Genomic DNA, 17,549 nt, shown 5'->3' on the forward strand with positions numbered 1-17,549 from the left:
TTTACATACAATATTTCAATTCTCACCACCATCCTGCAAAGTGAATTTAAGTATTCCTATGCCCTGCTGATAGCCCCTCCTTGAAGAATGACCCAGATTATGGATACTATATTTGGTAGTAGTAATTTTTCTGCAGATAAAACGATAATGAAATCGATTTGGAGGTTGCATTGTCCAATATGGCAGCCACTTGCCACATGTGATTATTTAAATTTAATCTATCAAAATTAAAAATTCAGTTCACAGTCACACTAGCTATATTCCAAGTGCTCAATAGGCACATGTGATTAGTGGCTACTGGATTGGACAGTGCAGATTATAGAACATTCCCTCATTGAAGAATCTTCTATTGGGCGGTGCTAATTGGAGGTTTACAATAATTAAAACAGATGGGATTTCCATTGCAGAAAAAAATGGACTTTGATGTACAACTGAGTAATTAGACTGAGCAAAAATTATTTCAATTTTATTTTTTTAAGTTTATTTTTACTTAGTTTGAGAGAGAGAGAGAGAGAGCGAGTGTGGGAAGGGCAGAGAGAAAGAGAATCCCAAGCAGGCTCTATGTCGTCAGCACAGAGCCATTTGTGGGGCTCAATCTCATGAACCATGAAATCATGACCTGAGCCAAAGTCAAAAGTCTGACACATAACCGACTAAGCCACCCAGGTGCCCCAAAACATTATTTCAATTTTAAATGATAATTTATTTTGTGACCAATGACAAAGATGCCCTTAATATTTCCCCTCAGCCTGACTAATCTTTAGACAGACTTAGACTTCTTCCTCACACTGGAGCCCCTGACCTCCTTTTCCTCAGGTCATTTTCTTTAGAAAATTTTTAATTGGAAATGATTTTTTTGAACTTTGCATTGTATGCAAGTCTTTTATGAGACTGATGCTGGAATGTATGCAAGTCTTGCTGGTTTTACATCTCAGGATGTAGCATCTTGCTGGTTTTACAACTCAGGAATATCTTTCTCAATGACTTGGGAGTCATCTTTGAAATAATCATCAAAGGAGATAGCACCCCCATCTCCCAGTTCCTGTGGGTGGACCTCAGCCTAACTTCAATGGGCACCTTGCTCCAGGTTAGAAAACTATCTCCTGTCATAAAGATATGAGATTATTTCTTCAGATAAAACCAATGAACAAACACTGATGGCCTATGACTTCCCCCTAACATTTTCTAGGGCTTGTCCACTACCTCACCCCAGCCCTTCAAATGCCCTACCCTTTTTTTGTCTCAGTGCAGTTAAGTTCAGAATTAGTTCTGACATCTCTCCCCTAATGCAATAGCCTTAATAAGGTCTTTCTTGCTACTTAACTTTGGTCAATTTTTGCTTTGACATCAGTTTTCAGAAAATGGAAATAGTCATTCAAAATAGTTGTCTCAGTATGCTGAAAATAGTTTTGATATTTTCTTAATATAAACCACCTATTAAATGGTATACGTAGTTGTAATCTTATAGTTGTGTGGGCGAGGTGAAATGGTTTGACTGCAAAGGTAGATCCAGTTCCAGGATTTAAGGATATAGAATTGCAATTATATGTAGCTATGCCTGACACCACTTCAACTCTACATATACCGATTACCCAGTTTAACTGTTCTCCCATGAAAGTATAATGGGAAAGGAAACCAAGTTTTTTGATCTAGGAACACTTTCTTCTAGAACATGCTCCTCCTCTGGCTGACCACCAAAGTATACCCCATCAAGGCTTAAAATGGTAGAGCTGGGTTCACTGGGGGAACCTTCCAGCAATCTACAGTAATGCCCCCATTATCCATGGGGGTTACATTCCAAGGCCCCCAGTGGATGCCTGAAATTGTGGATAGTACCAAGCCCCATATACACAATTTTTTTTCTATATGATAAAGTCTAATTCATAAATTAGGCACAGTAAGAGATTAACAATGATGACTAATAAAAATTATAACAATAAACTGTAATAAGTTATATGAATATGGTATGTTTCTGCCTTTTAAAATATCTCATTGCAGGGGTGCCTGGGTGGCTCAGTTGGTTAAGTGTCTGACTTTAGCTCTGGTCATGATCTCACTGTTTGTGAGTTCGAGCCCAGCTTCAAGCTTAATGCTGACAGTTTGAAGCCTGGAGCCTGTTTCGGATTCTGTGTCTCCCTCTCTCTCTGCCCCTCCCCCCGGCATTCTGTCTCTCTCAAAAATAAATAAACATTAAAACGTTTTTTTAAAATATCTGATTGTATTGTACTTACTTTTCTCATGATAATGTGAGATTATAAAATGCCTATGTGTGGTGATGAAGTGAGGTGAATGATGTAGGCTGTATAATAAAGTGTGAGGCTACTACTGACCTTCTGATGATTCACTAAAAGGAGGATCACGTGCTTCTAGAGAATGGTGGACTGCCAGTAATTGAAACAGTGAAAAGCAAAACCACAGCTGGTCAGGAAGGAGAGGGAGGGGAGATACTACTGTATTTCCATTAGGATTTTCAAGCCCAGCCATGGCCATGCTTAGCCTAAATCTACCTTTTCAGGTCTTCCTAGAATTTATATTTTCTGAAATTTCAGAAAATTAATTATTATGTCTTTTGGCTGCTTTTCAGCATTTTGCCAAAGTTGAATCACTATTAATGAAAAATACTTTCTTCTCAGAGAATAAATTCAATGATTTGTTGACAGATTGCTCTTTGGGGTGATTTTCTTTCCTTTCTTACTGGCATCCCAGGACATTTACTTCCATAACTGGCTGAGGATCAGAGAGGATCAAGAAATATTGGCTCCCCCCCAGCTCTTATTCCTGGTTCACTACTTAAAAACATTTTTTTTTTACTAGATTTGAAAAATGATATCTCATGGGGGTGCTGGGGATGACACGAGAAGAATCACATACTTTCAGTAGAACTAAAAATATGTGACAATATATGGATATATTTATACATTTCATGTGCTTTATAATTTTTGGAAAGTTTTCATGTTAATTCTTTTAATCCTCTTAATAGTCTCATGGGGTGGGTTTTAATATTTGCCTATTTTACCAAAATAATGCCAAACAAAAATTCAGAAGCTCAGAGACACTGAGGGGCAAATCAGCTTCCCCAAGAGCTGTGTACCTCTACCTCTCACTGCCATTCTCTGTAACTCATGGCAATATGTGCTTGGGCTCCTACCACTTGACTAAAACTACTCCACTTTGTGAAAACTTTCCAGTCCTCATCTACCCAGAGTACCATTAGCCCTTGACTTTCTGAGCCATTACCTGCTTGGTCCTTAGACATCATTCTCCTTTGTTTTCTCTGTTGCTAAACCAGTTGTCTTTTTTTCTTTTCTTTTCTTGTCTTGTCTTGTCTTGTCTTGTCTTGTCTTGTCTTGTCTTTCCTTAAGAGAGAGAGGACACACAAGTGGGGGAGAGGGGCAGAAGGAGAAAGAGAATCTTAAGTAGGTTTCATGCTCAGCACAGAGCCTGATGTGGGGCTTGAACCCACAACCGTGGGATCATGACCTGAGCAAAAATCAAGAGTCAGATGCTCAACTGACTGAGCCAGCCAGGCACCCCTCTAATTGCCTTTTTAAGGACTCAACATCTTCTACATTAGAGCTTTCCAACAGACATGAAGCAAAGAGATTGCTTTACCCAGGCAGGCCCTGGAAGTCCAGAACCCCCAGTTGATGGCCATCATTGGAAACATTTGTGTTCTGTGCCCCTATGAGAGCCACCTAAGAAAAATGGATCAGAAAGTGTGCCTCTCTCCTTCCCACAACATACAGAACTCACTGCTGTATTGAGTAGCTCTGGTAGAGGCCAAGTTACACATTGACTTTAATAGCCCCAGAAAGAATTTCAGCCTAAAATAGAACTAGAGGATACATAATGGAAAAATCTCACAAATGTGCCCTCAAGAAAATAAAACTTAAGGACTGAGATTTTGATTTCTTGTAAATGCCTGATTCACAGAAAACTGATAATATTGGACTTTTCCTGACAGGGAATTGGTCAGGGCTTGCCTCATATCAACTTTGGGAAGTTTTAGTTATGGCTTCCAGAGGCATGAACAAGAAATGACACAGGTCGGGCTGGTCTCAAAAAATACGCTGACTTGAGCTTTGTTTGTGTGACTGGACTGGTTCTGTTTGCTTGGGGATTTTCAAAGCTGGTCTCCACCTCTTTTTGATTTTCACAGATTCTGACTGAGCTCTCTTCTCTAACTGAGCTCTCTTCTCTTTACATTCCCTGCCTATAAATACAGCCCATCCCAAACCCTCAAGAGACTTGTAGGCAACTGGCTACCATTTACATGTCCTAAATTGTAATTCCTCTCCTACTCCCTAAAAACCTTATCTTTTTGACAATTTTGAGCTTGCCTCAATTTACCACTTTAGTTTGACAAGACCAAAAAGGGTAGTACACACTTCAAGATACAGCTGGCAGTGGGGGGGGGGGGGGAGGTGGGGAAGCAAAAAGGGGTTCACCCTTACTGGAGCAGAGATCAAAGGACCAAGTTCTATATTCAAATGTATAGCACCAACTATACTTGTAGTACTCTCCAAGAGTCATCAAGAGAAAATTTGATTGGATTCAAAATCCATTCTTATCTTTGCAAGAAATTTACTATTACGTTTGTCAATTTAAAAAAAAAGAGCTGATAGCATCTTTAAGTATAATTTCAACTCTCATAAATTTTTGAGTGATTATAAAAATGTTCTTACTTTTTTTTTATTACTTATTTGTGTGAACATTTCTCACCAATGGTAACGACCAAGAATTTGAGAATCAAATTTCCCAGAACAGAAGAAAGAAACCGTATCTGTTTTAAGATGACAGGGCATGTGGATATCCAGAACACTGACTCTGCTATACCAGATGAGAAGCCCTAAATCCTGTAACACCTCCTGTGTACCACTATTTTGATTCTCAAGCCAGTGTGCCACAAGTCATGGCACCCACAGTGTTTAGTTCCAACAGAACTGTGTTAGTCACGAGGACCATGGATTCCAAGAGCAACAGGGTCTTGGCCTGGAGCAGTCATACTAATTTGGTTGCAAAAGCACTTTTAACCAGACCTTCTACTCTGGATCAGAAATTCCCTGTGATGTTAAGTGGGTAGAGAAAAGCTTTAAAGCAGATATGAGTCTCCAGGGTACATGAGTGGTGCAGTGGGTTAAGTGACTGACTCTTGATCTTGACTTAGGTCATGATCTCATGGTTTGTGGGCTGGAGCCCCAAATCGGGCTCTGCACTGCTAGTGCAGAGCCTGCTTTGGATTCTGTCTCTACTTCTCTCTGTCCCTCCCCTGCTTGTGTGCATGAGCTCTCTCTCCTTCAAAAATAAATAAATACGCTTGAAAAATATCTAAAACAGATATGAATCTAAATTCCAAAACCTGTCAGCAACAGGGCTCTGCATCTTCCTCCTGAAAGTGGCTGTGTTTAACCTGCCCGTGATGCCCAGCTATGGCCCAGCTGAGGTCACCAAGACTATGAGAGCCCTGCGTTCCCTCACTCCTTGCTGCCTCACTCCTTTCCGTCTTCAAACAGAGAGGAGCACTCTCTGCCCCAGGGAGGAGAAGGCTCCCTCTGCCTCTCTGGCCCCAGTGGCAGTGCCACCAACTGGATCCTACCGAATATTTGTAATGAAGATGCTAAAAGAGCTGCAAAATGTTGTTGCAGTTCCCTGCGTCCCCTCACTGCTTGTCACTGCCTGACATTCCTGGCAGAGACCAGGACTACTGCAGCATCTGCTGGCTGTGGAGAGACTCCCTACCCCTCCCTAGACGCTGCCTCTGGTGTCCCATTGGATGACGATCCCCAGCACTTTCTCTTGGGTTCTTGCTCCTGGAGAGTGTTGTGAGGCGTTGCATCTTTAAAATAGTGTTTAGGGGCGCCTGGGTGGCGCAGTCGGTTAAACGTCCGACTTCAGCCAGGTCACGATCTTGCGGTCCGTGAGTTCGAGCCCCGCGTCAGGCTCTGGGCTGATGGCTCGGAGCCTGGAGCCTGTTTCCGATTCTGTGTCTCCCTCTCTCTCTGCCCCTCCCCCGTTCATGTTCTGTCTCTCTCTGTCCCAAAAATAAATAAACGTTGAAAAAAAAAATTTTTTTTAAATAGTGTTTATAAGTGGGAGAGAGCCCAAGCATAAGAGACTCTTAAAAACTGAGAACAAACTGAGGGTTGATGGGGGGTGGGAGGGAGGGGAGGGTGGGTGATGGGTATTGAAGAGGGCATCTTTTGGGATGAGTACTGGGTGTTGTATGGAAACCAATTTGACAATAAATTTCATATATTAAAAATAAAATAAAATAAAATAAAATAAAATAAAATAAAATAAAATAAAATAAAATAAAATAAAATAAAATAAAATAAGTGTTTATAAAGAAATACAGATCACCTCTTTCCCCAAGGTGTCTGGAAAATTATTTTCTTATCTAGGCCCTTCCACGCTGTGTTCTGAGTCATGTTGCATATTCTGCTGTCCGTGGCTTCGTTAAAAGCAATTTGCAAGAGAAAAGTAATCTGAAAAGATTATACATAACTAGAAAGTTTATCCATTTCATTACAAACATAAAATCTGGCATTAAAAAGTCAGCTTAAATATTATATAAGTTCAATATTAACACCCATACGTTTTATTTCATTTTCTTGTAATAGTTGTGGAATAATAAGGAATTATTATGGATTGAATTGTGTTCCCCCCCAAACAAAGATATGTTGAAGTCCTAACCACCAGTGCCTCAAATTGTGATCTTATTGGGAAATTGGGTCATTGCAGATATAATTAATTAAGATGAGGTCATACTGAAGTAGGGTGTACCCCCTGATCCAATATGACTGATGTCCTTGCAAGAAGATGGTCACGTGAAGATAGAGAGACTCACAGGAAGAATGCCATATAATAACAAAGGCAGACATTTCAAGCCAAGGAAATCTAAAGATTGTTGACAAACCACAAGAAGCAAGGAAGAGGAAGGACTTCCCTTACAGATTTCAAAAAGAACACAGCTCTGCTAGTATCTTGATTTTGGACTTAAACCCTCCAGAACTGAGATAATACATTTCTGTTGTTTCAAGCCACCCAGTCTGTGGTACTTTTTTAGGGCAGTTCTAGGAATTGAATATAGAAAGTAATAAAAAATTTCACCAAGCCCATATAGGCACCCTTAAATCTCTTACAATTTGCCTGCAATGTGCCATATAAATGCTATTTTCTGTATGTGGCATGATATGTAAAAAGTTGGGTAATAAGTCTTCCACCTTTCCTGAACACATTGGTGTTTCCTAGGAGGTTTTTTCCTTCACTCTCTTCTCAGTTAACCCATTCTTGGTGGGTAATCTTATCTACTCAACATACACCTGAAAGTTGATTACTTCAACTCTATGTTTCCCAAGCTCAGATCCCTCCTCTGAGCTCCAGGCCCAATATCCAATTGTCTGCTGGACTTGTAGTCCCCACAGTCATTCAAGACTGTGAGATCCAAATGAGATAATAAAAGGAATTCAGGGTGGCTTGAATTCAGATAATAAAGAAAGGCTTGGAGATGTAGGTGTCTGGGTATTACTTCAGGGCATAGCTCTACCATTTTCTTTTCTTTTTCGATAGAGATCTGTCCCTAGGACTTTCCCTGAACCCATTTCCCGTCACAGTGAAGACAGGGTTAAGAAGCATTTCTGAGCCTAGAAGAGAACACAGGCGGTAAGTTCTTTGACATCAACCATAGTAACTTCATTTTAGATAGGTCTCTTGAGGTAAAGGAAACAAAAGAAAAAATGAACTCTTGGTACTATTTCAAAACAAAAACCTTCTGCACAATGAAGGAAACAATCAAAAAAACTAAAAGACAGTCTATGGAATGAGAGAAGATATTTGCAAATGACATATCTAGTAAAGGGTCAGTAGGCAAAATACATAAAGAACTTAAAAAATGCAACATCCCAAAACCAAATAACCCAATTAAAAATGGGCAGAAGACATGAATAGACATTTCTCCAAAGAAGACATACAGATGGCCAACAGATAAGTAAAAAAGATGCTCAACATCACTCATCCTCGTGGAAATACAAATCAAAACTACAATGAGATATCACCTCACACCTGTCAGAATGGCTAAAATCAAGCATACAAGAAACAACAGGTGTTGGTGAGGGTGTGGAGAACTGTTGCTGGGAATGCAAACTAGAGCAGCCACTCTGGAAAACAGTATGGAGTTTCCTCAAAAAGTTAAAAATAGAACTACCTTAAGATCCCACAGTTGCACTACTGGGTATTTACCCGAAAATATAAGAACACTAATTCAAAGGGATACATGAACCCCTATGTTTACAGCAGCATTATTCACAATAGTCAAGGTATGGAAGCAGCCCCAGTGTCCATTGATTGATGAATGGATAAAGAAATAGGAAATGGCATATATATACAATGGAATATTATTCATCCATAAAAGAGAATGAAATCTTGCCATTTGCAACAACATGGATGGAGCTAGAAAGTATAATGCTAAGCTAAATAAGTTAGTCAGAGAAAGACAAATACTGTATGAGTTCACTCATATTGGAATTTAAGAAACAAAATAGACAAGTGAAAGGGATAGATAGATAGATCTCTATATATAGATAGATCTCTCTATCTCTATCTACATATATAGATATAGATAGATAGTTATAGATCTATCTATCTATGTATATAGAGAGAGCATGAAACAGACTCTTAACTATAGAGAACAAGCTGATGGTTACCAGAGGGAAGGTGAGTTAAAAAGGTGATGGGGATTAAGGAGTGCACCTGTTGTGATAAGCACTGGGTGATGTATGGAAGTGTTGAATCACTATATTGTATGCCTGAAACTAATGTTACACTGTATTTTAACTAACTGAAATTAAAACAAAAACTTAGGAAAAAAAAAAGAATTATTTCTAAAGAATATCATCATCTTAAATTGAAAATGCTGGCTGAATGTAGTACACTATCTATAACAATTTATCCATATGAAAATAGAGCCAAATATGCCACACATAATAACTGGCTAGCTCATGATGTTAAAAAGAAACTGTTCACTGGACTCTTGTTAAAAGTGGCAAGACAGATTTTACTCAAGCTACGGCAGTATGGGAGAGAGAGCAGTATAGGCTTTTTAAGCTCTGGGTGTGTTAAAAGAAAAGTACTGAAGGACACTGTGTGTGTGTGTGTGTGTGTGTGTGTGTGTGTGTGTGTGTGTGTCAAGATGGTGTGGGGGGTTGGCCAATGTGTTGATACCATCTTTATCTGCTAACAGGGGTCAAAGTTAGGCTCCTATTCTCCCACAGAGACTAGGAGACAGGGCCCTATCCTTCTCGATGATTACATTTCAAAAGGATGGTCCCACCTCCTCAAGAAAGGCATTCTTGGATTATAGAATATACAGTCTCAAAAAAGAGAAAGGATTTACAATTGTATGCTTTCTAAAGTAAATGCTCCAAGAAAAGGGAGGTCAGGGGCCTATAGTCAGATTTCATCTGGAACAAACAATACATTCTTTAGGCAATGTTGAGTTTTCTCAGGCATGGTATTTTGAGGGAGTTGGGGTCCTCATCCTAGGAACACAGATTTGAGCTGATAAAACTATGTGTTTGTCCAAGTCTTAGTGTGGGAGATAGATGAAGTCATTTGTACTGAAAGTTACAAATTCTCTAGAGGGAAAAATTGAGGCCTAGTTAGGAACAGGACGTAGAGGAGTCTGACTAAAGTTTAGTCAAGGAGTCTTTGTCAGTGACTGTAAGGATATAAAGTTCCTCCCATGACACCAGTGTTCTCAAAGAATAAAATGAAAGGTGTTAATTTTTCACTATTTTAAAAATACCTAATAGTCCACAGTCATGCCTTTTGTGAAAAGCAGAGGTTACATTCAATGAACTTGCGATGTCTATTATCACTAATGTCTAAGAGGCAGAAATTTAATTCACATTAATAAGGTTGAGAAAGGAGTTTATTAGAAAAGCAAACTAGGAGACCTCTGAATCTTTGGGTTGCATCTCTTATCATAAGTAAACAAATAGACTCTGTACCCACCTAGGTATCTTACTTTGAAATAAGCTTTGTGCCCTAAGGAAAAGCCAAATCATTCAACAAATATTCATTGGGTGCCTACCATGTACGAGGCTCTGTTCCAGGCACTGAGGATACAGTGGTGAATAAGACAAACCTTTAAGGATTTCATATTTTTTAGATTTATTTTTGTTTTTAATATTTATTTTTGAGAGAGAGAGAGACAGAGTGAGTGGGAGAAGGACTGAGAGAGAGGGAGACACAGAATCCAAAGCAGGTTCCAGGCTCTGAGCTGTCAGCACAGAGCCCTACGAGGGCTTGAACTCACGGACTGTGAGATCATGACCTGAGCTGAAGTCTGACACTTAACCGACGGAACCACCCAGGCACCCCAGAGATTCCATATTTTAATAGTGGGAGACAGATAATAAATAAGAAAAAAAAAGATACTTTTAGTTGAAACATTTTATAGAAAATTGGTATAAGATATTCCAAATAGGGTAATGTGATAGAGCGTGATGGGCTGAGGGAGACATGCTTTAGATATGGAGGTCAGGGAACTTCTCTGAACAGGCACTTAAATTGAGACCTGAGTGGTCCTGAGGTCATACAAAGATGTGGAGAAAGAGCATTCTGGACAGAGGCCACATGTACAAATGCCTTGTTGTGAAAATAGTTTGGGCGAGTTTACAGAACAGAAAGGAGTAGGTGGAGCATGATGAATGAGTGGGGAGTGGTCTGAAATGTGGCTGGAGAAGGAAAGCCAGGTTACACAGGACCTCAAACGCAGTGGTAAGGAGTTTGGATTTTATTCTAAGTATAAATGGAAACTCATGAAGGATTTTAAGTGGGAGAGTGGGCCAGTGTGAGAGGGTAGTGAGAACATTATATCTATCTATCTATCTATCTATCTATCATCTTTGTACTTTTGGTTGTGAAAATAAGAATGGTAAGGGGCAAGAGTGGAAGGAGGAGAACAATTTTGAAGATGTTAGAAAAATCTGGAGACTATGTGATGGTAGCTTGTACTAGGCTGGTGTAGTGGTAGCAGCAGAGAGCAAAAAGACACAAACAGATTAAGGATATATTTGAAAGGGGAAAATATTTATGAACAGATTAGATGTAGGGAAAGGAGAAATCAAGGAGGACACTTAGATTTATCACTTGGTGGAAATATTGGGGAAAATAGATTTGGGGAAGTGGATAAGAGTTAACTATTTATTTAAAAAAATTTTTTAATGTTGATTTATTTTTGAAAGAGACAGAGCATGAACAGGGAAAGGCAGAGAGAGAGGGAGACACAGAATCCAAAGCAGGCTCCAGACACCGAGCTGTGGGCACAGAGCCTGACATGGGGCCGGGACTCTCAGACCTGACCGTGAGGTCATGACCTGAGCCAAAGTTGGATGCTTAACTGACTGAGCCACTCAGGCGCCCAAGAGTAACTTTTTTTTTTTATTAAAAAATGTTTTTTTTGATGTTTTTATTTATTTTTGAGAGAGAGAGAAAGCACAAGCAGGGGAGGAGCAGAGAGAGCAGGAGACAGGAATCCAAGCAGGTTCCACAATGTCAGCAGAGAGCCTGATGTGGGGCTCAAACTCACAGAGTGATGAGATCATGACCTGAGCTGAAGTCTGGGGCTTAGCTGACTGAGCCACCCAGGCGCCCCTCCCAAGAGTTAACTTTAGAAGGAAATGTAACGAGGTCTGGGTGGCTCAGTCAGTTGAGTGGCCAACTCTCAGTTTTGGCTCAGGTCATGATCTCATGGTTTTGTGAGTTCAAGCCCTATGTCAGGTTCTGTGCTGATGGTGTAGAGCCTGCTTAGGATTCTCTTTCTCTCCCTCTCTCTATGCCCCTCCCCTGCTCATGCTGTCTCTGTCTCTCTCAAAATAAATAAATAAAACTTAAGAAAAATTGAAAAAAAAAAGGAAGTGTCAATTAGCCACTGCATATATGAATCTAGAATTCAGCAAAGGGTTCAAGCTCAAGATGTACCTTTAGGAGTCATCTATTTAACACATCACTTTAGGATCTGAAGAGCACAAAGCAGAAATCAAAGTGGCAACATTTTAGCCAAATGGGCAGATGAAGCAAATATAGTTGTCTATGTTATTTGTTACATTGAATGGTAGTTGTTACGTCTTGCAAATGTGCTATATGTCAAATGTACCCACAGGCACATTTAGAAATACCATAAGGGAAGGGAGAGAGACTTTGCCATTATGTTTTATGGTGTTGTAATGCTCAAAGCATATACCAAGCTTTCAAGTCAACAGTGCTCTATGTGCTAATAATAAAAACAGTGCACTGACTGGTATAAAGGCAGAGAGCAGACGTGTCCGTAATGATCTCCTGGTGCATTCCTGTGTTATTATGCATCAATGGTAGTAAATGCAGTGACTCTTAGCTGTTGCTCACTTCTGGAAATAGGAGGGTGGAGCAGAAGAGTTCCACACAGAATTGCTCCCATGGACCATCTAAGCCATGGCTCATGGCGCCATCCATAAGGACTGTGTGATTGCAGCAAGCCTTTCATGGCACATCCCCAAAGAGTGTCAGGCTGGACCTGTCAAAACCAGTAGGCAGTTGGCCATGGTTTGCTTATGCCTAATCCCCATTGCTCATATGTTCCAATAAATTCTTCTTTTTAATGAATTGTACATTGTCCTGCAGCAGATCAAACACTTCTAGAATTCAGTCAGTACTGTTCAGATATTGGAGATGTGCATTGGGAAAGGTGTCTTTCTCATTGGCTTTGAGCCCAGCCTCCGTATGACCACACCAAATTTCTGCTGTAATCTCAGCATGACTGCAGCTCCATAAATGTTACTGGCACCCAAAGTTTAATAAGCATTTTGTGGAATTAGAAGGTTAAACTATGCTTTTTAATTCATGGGGGTGGTTGGATTAAATGATTATTTTCTTCAAGCCTTAACATTGTATTTATTTGAAATGACTGCTACAGATAGAAATAGAAACTATCTTGGCAACATGGTCTTCTAGTCTAGCCTAAAGGCCTCTGGTGAGCAAGAATTTTCAATTCTCTAATGCAGTGTGTTCTAAGGCAGTACTGTAGTGGTTTAAAGCTGATGTATTTCCTGGTATATACAACAGTGGCTGGCACATAGTTGAACAAAAAATATTAACTCAACTCACTTTGGATCAATTATAGTTTCAGATCTCAGTTTTTATTCTTTAAAACAGTGCTATTGGAGATGTAAATCTTGCAAGCCTAACTTTCATCATCTATAACATGCAGTTAAAATGTTTAACCACTTATCTACCATAAGGGTTAAATGTGAAGTGCCCAACGTTTGGCAATACTGAGCATTTGTAAATAGTAGTAACGTAAAACGCTGTGGCCACGTGTGAAGAATTCTCCTCTCATCCCTCTCACCCCATGACTCTTACCCATTTTGGCCACTTACAATGCCGTCTAGAGCTTCCATTGCCTCAAATAAAAGAAGGGACTTCAAATAAAACAACACTCCCAAATGTCATATTCTTGAAGAAGGATCTGGATGAATAAGCGACCCAATTCCTCCCTACCCTGCCTCCTCCCATCCTCTGAATACATAACGATCCCCTGAACTGAGAGAAGCAAGAGGGGGACTTAGAGAAGAAGACTGTGTGGCTAAGTGTCCCCAGACTCTGCCCACCTGGCTTCCCTGCTCCACCAGCAGCTATCATATATGGTTTGCAGTTTTGCATGGCCAGTGTGTGATTCCCTATCTAAGCCCTGTGCCGGGCTGCATGGCTTGGTGTGCCTGTGAGGGAAAAGTGCCCCCCTTCTGGGGAATCTTGAACTGACCTGGTTTACCCTAAAATGACTTTTTCCCTTGCAATTGGAGACTTGAGATAAAATCCGATAGACTTGGGGTGCCAAGGTAGCTCCGTTAGTTGAGCATTGGACTTCAGCTCAGGTCATGATCATGGTTCATGGGTCTGAGCCCCACACTGGGCTCTGCTAACAGCCTGTCAGCCTGTCAAGGCAGAGCCTGCTTTGGATTCTCACTCCCCACCTCTCTCTCTGCCCCTCCTCTGCTCATGCTCTCTCTCTCTCAAAAATGAATAAAACATTTAAAAAAATATGATAGATTTTGAAAACATAAAATCACATTTTGTAGATGTTAGTATGCGACTTAAAAATCCTACTGGCCATAGGAACTTTTAGCTTTATATCAACTAAGGTATTAATATATGTAATACACCATTCTTTTTATCCAGTGGTCATATATATATATGGAAATAATATATATGGAAATATAGCTTATCTTTCATCCAGCAACTCTTAAAATATTTTAAAATGGATATCTTGTCTCTCAGATTTTTTCTGTGTTAGTGTTCTTAGGTTCATTAATCATTTATCACAGAAAATTATTCTAGACACTTCCATTATAGTTACTGTTATTTGTACATCCTCAATCCTATTTATTTGTGTCTCTTAAAAACCAGTGATCATAAATAAATAAATAAATAAATAAATAAATAAATAAATAAAAAGACTGGTGATAAAACTGGGTTCTGCATTTTATTTATTTTTAATCTTAAAAAAAAATTTTTTTTGAGAGAGGGAGAGAGAGAGAGAATGTGGGTGAGGGAGAGGGGCAGAGAGGGAGAGAGAATCTCTCACAGAGCCCAACACAGCACTCAATCCCACAACCCTGGGATCATAACCTGAGCTGAAATCAATAGTCAGACACTCAACCAACTGAGTCACCCAAGTGCCTCTGCATTTTATATGAACATTTTATTCTGTTAAATGAGATTAATCTTTCTTGACACTAAATGGCTAAAGAATATTTAAAATAATGGGAATAACTGCTTTAAAACACTGGGGCTCCTGGGTGGCTCAGTCGGTTAAGTGTCCAACTTTGGCTCAGGTCATGATCTCGTTGTTCGTGGGTTTTGAGCCCCATATCAGGCTCTGTGCTGACAGCTCAGAGCATGGAACCTGTTTCAGATTCCATGACTCCCTCTCTCTCTGCTTCTCCCCTGTTCATGTTCTCTCTCTGTCTCTCAAAAATAAATAAATGTTGGGGCGCCTGGGTGGCTCAGTCGGTTGGGTGGCCGACTTCGGCTCAGGTCATTATCTCGCGGTCCGTGAGTTCAAGCCCCGCGTCGGGCACTGTGCTGACAGCTCAGAGCCTGGAGCCTGCTTCGGATTCTGTGTCTCCCTCTCTCTGACCCTCCCCCGTTCATGCTCTGTCTCTTCTCTGTCTCAAAAATAAATAAACATTAAAAAAAAATTAAAAATAAATAAATAAATAAATGTTAAAAAACAAACAAACAAAAAAACATAGATCAACTATAAGAGTGTAGTAGGAACCCAAGTTTTTGTCATTTAAATAAATTTCTCTTCCTTCATTCTGAGCTTGGTCATCTCTTTTAGACTCTTCATAAATGCTAATGTTTATTGTGATCATTATAAAATAACTTTATCATTAAGAAAAACCCTTGCTGATCATATTTATAAAATTCAATTAATTAAATTAATATAAAAGTATATGCGATTAAAGTGAATTCCATACTCTCTTAATGTCTTGGAGAAGATTATAGTGTGTTCATAACATGGTATGGGCAAATGGCAGATGGTATGAATATCAGCCAAATCCAAATGAAAAATCAGTCTATTTTGAATGCAAAACAATTTTGCAATGGTTTTGTATTTCCTACTTCCTCATGGCCTTATGCAAGCATGACTTTGGTTTCTGGTGAATGTCAAAGATGATCGCTTGTTAGGCAACATAATTCTAGCATTAGAGGTATGACTTAGTGCATTAACAGCTACCACCAGTGTAACTATCTCCAGATTGAATAGCTTTCGAGTTGACATCTGTATGCTGTTCTCATTACTGATTGAAGTACAGTGGGACAAAGCTCTTTAGAATCCTGTGCCAATAGTTCCCAAAGAGAATCCTGTAAATGGGCAGCAATAGCTAAAGAAGCCCTGAGCCCCTACAGATCCTTCTATGTCACTGCTCATCAAGTTCAGTGTCTAATTCTAGGCATTATGCTGCATGGCCTACTGAGCAAAACCTGGGGAAGAGGTCAAGATTTAGAGTCCATTCCTGCCTTGCAGCAGATTTCTGGGTAACCACAAAGGAAATACCTATGTTTGTATCAGCAAATTTAGTAGTTTAAAACATCTCCATTTAGTAATGAAACGGTTTTGTAAGGATTTATCATTTTCCACTTGCTCATTCTCATTCATCCATTCATTTAGCTACTCACCCCCTTTCTTCTTCTAAAGATCTTTTTTTTTTTAATTTTTGAGTAATCTCTACACTCGATGTAGGACTCGCACTTACAACCCCGAGATCAGGAGTTGCATAACTACCGACTGAGCCAGCCGTGTGCCCACTCACCCATTTTCTGATGGCTTTCCTTCTCTATCACTTCCATGGCTATTTTTTGTTTTATTTTTAATTGTAGTAAAGTATACATAAGATTTACCATCTTAACCAGTGTACAGTTCAATAGTGTTAAGTGCATTCACATTCACATTGTTGTGCGACCAATCTCCAGAACTCTTTCAACGTGGAGAACTGAAACTCTATACTCATTAAACACCACTCCTCAGTCTCTGCCCCCTCAACCTGCCCCCTCAACCTGCCCCCGTAATTACACTTTACTTTCTGTCTCTGTGAATTCGACTGCCTCACTTAAGTGGAATCATACAGTATCTGTCTTTTTGTGACCAGCATAATGTCCTCAAGGTTCATCCGTGTTGTAACATGTGTCAGAATTTCTTTCTGAACAATATTTTTCAAGACTGAATAATATTCCATTGTATGTATATATCACATTTTCTTTATTCGTTCATCCCTCGATGACACCTGGGTTGCTTTTACCTTTTGGCTACTGTGAATAATGCTGCTATGAACATGTGTGGACAAATGTCTCTTTATGATCCTGCTTTCAATTCTTTTGGGTATATACCCAGAAGTGGAGTTGTTAGATCATAAAGTAATTGTTTTTCTTTTTTTAATTTTCAAAAAATCTTTACTTTTGAGAGAGAAAGAGAGTGCAAGCAGGGGAGGGGCAGAGAGAGAGGGAGATACAAAATCCAAAGCAGGCTCCAGGGTCTGAGTTGTCAGCACAGAGCCCTACTCGGGGCTTGAATTCATGAAACATGAGATCACGACCTGAACCGAAGTTGGACGCCCAACCAACTGAGCCACCCAGGTGCCCTGATCATAAAGTAATTCTATTCTAAAATTTTTGCAGATTGCCACACTGCCTTCCATAGAAGCTGTGTCATTTTATATTTTCATCAACTGTATATAAGTGTTCCAGTTTTTCCACATCCTCACTAACACTTGTTATCTTCTGTTTTTCCAATAGCACCTATTGTGGACTGAATCATGTCCTCCCCAAATTCATATGTTAAGGTTCCAACATGACCATATTTATAGATGGGGCATTTAAGGGGTAATTATATTAAAGTGAGGCTATTAGGGTTAGCCCTAATCCAATCTGACTTGTGTCCTTATAAGAAGAGATTAGGGGGACACCTGGGTGGCTCAGTTGGTTGAGTGTCTGACTTCAGCTCAGGTCAT

Source organism: Puma concolor, chromosome B2 (assembly GCF_028749965.1).
Source record: "Puma concolor isolate L17-30 chromosome B2, mPumCon1.1.hap2, whole genome shotgun sequence".
NCBI lineage: Eukaryota > Metazoa > Chordata > Mammalia > Carnivora > Felidae > Puma > Puma concolor.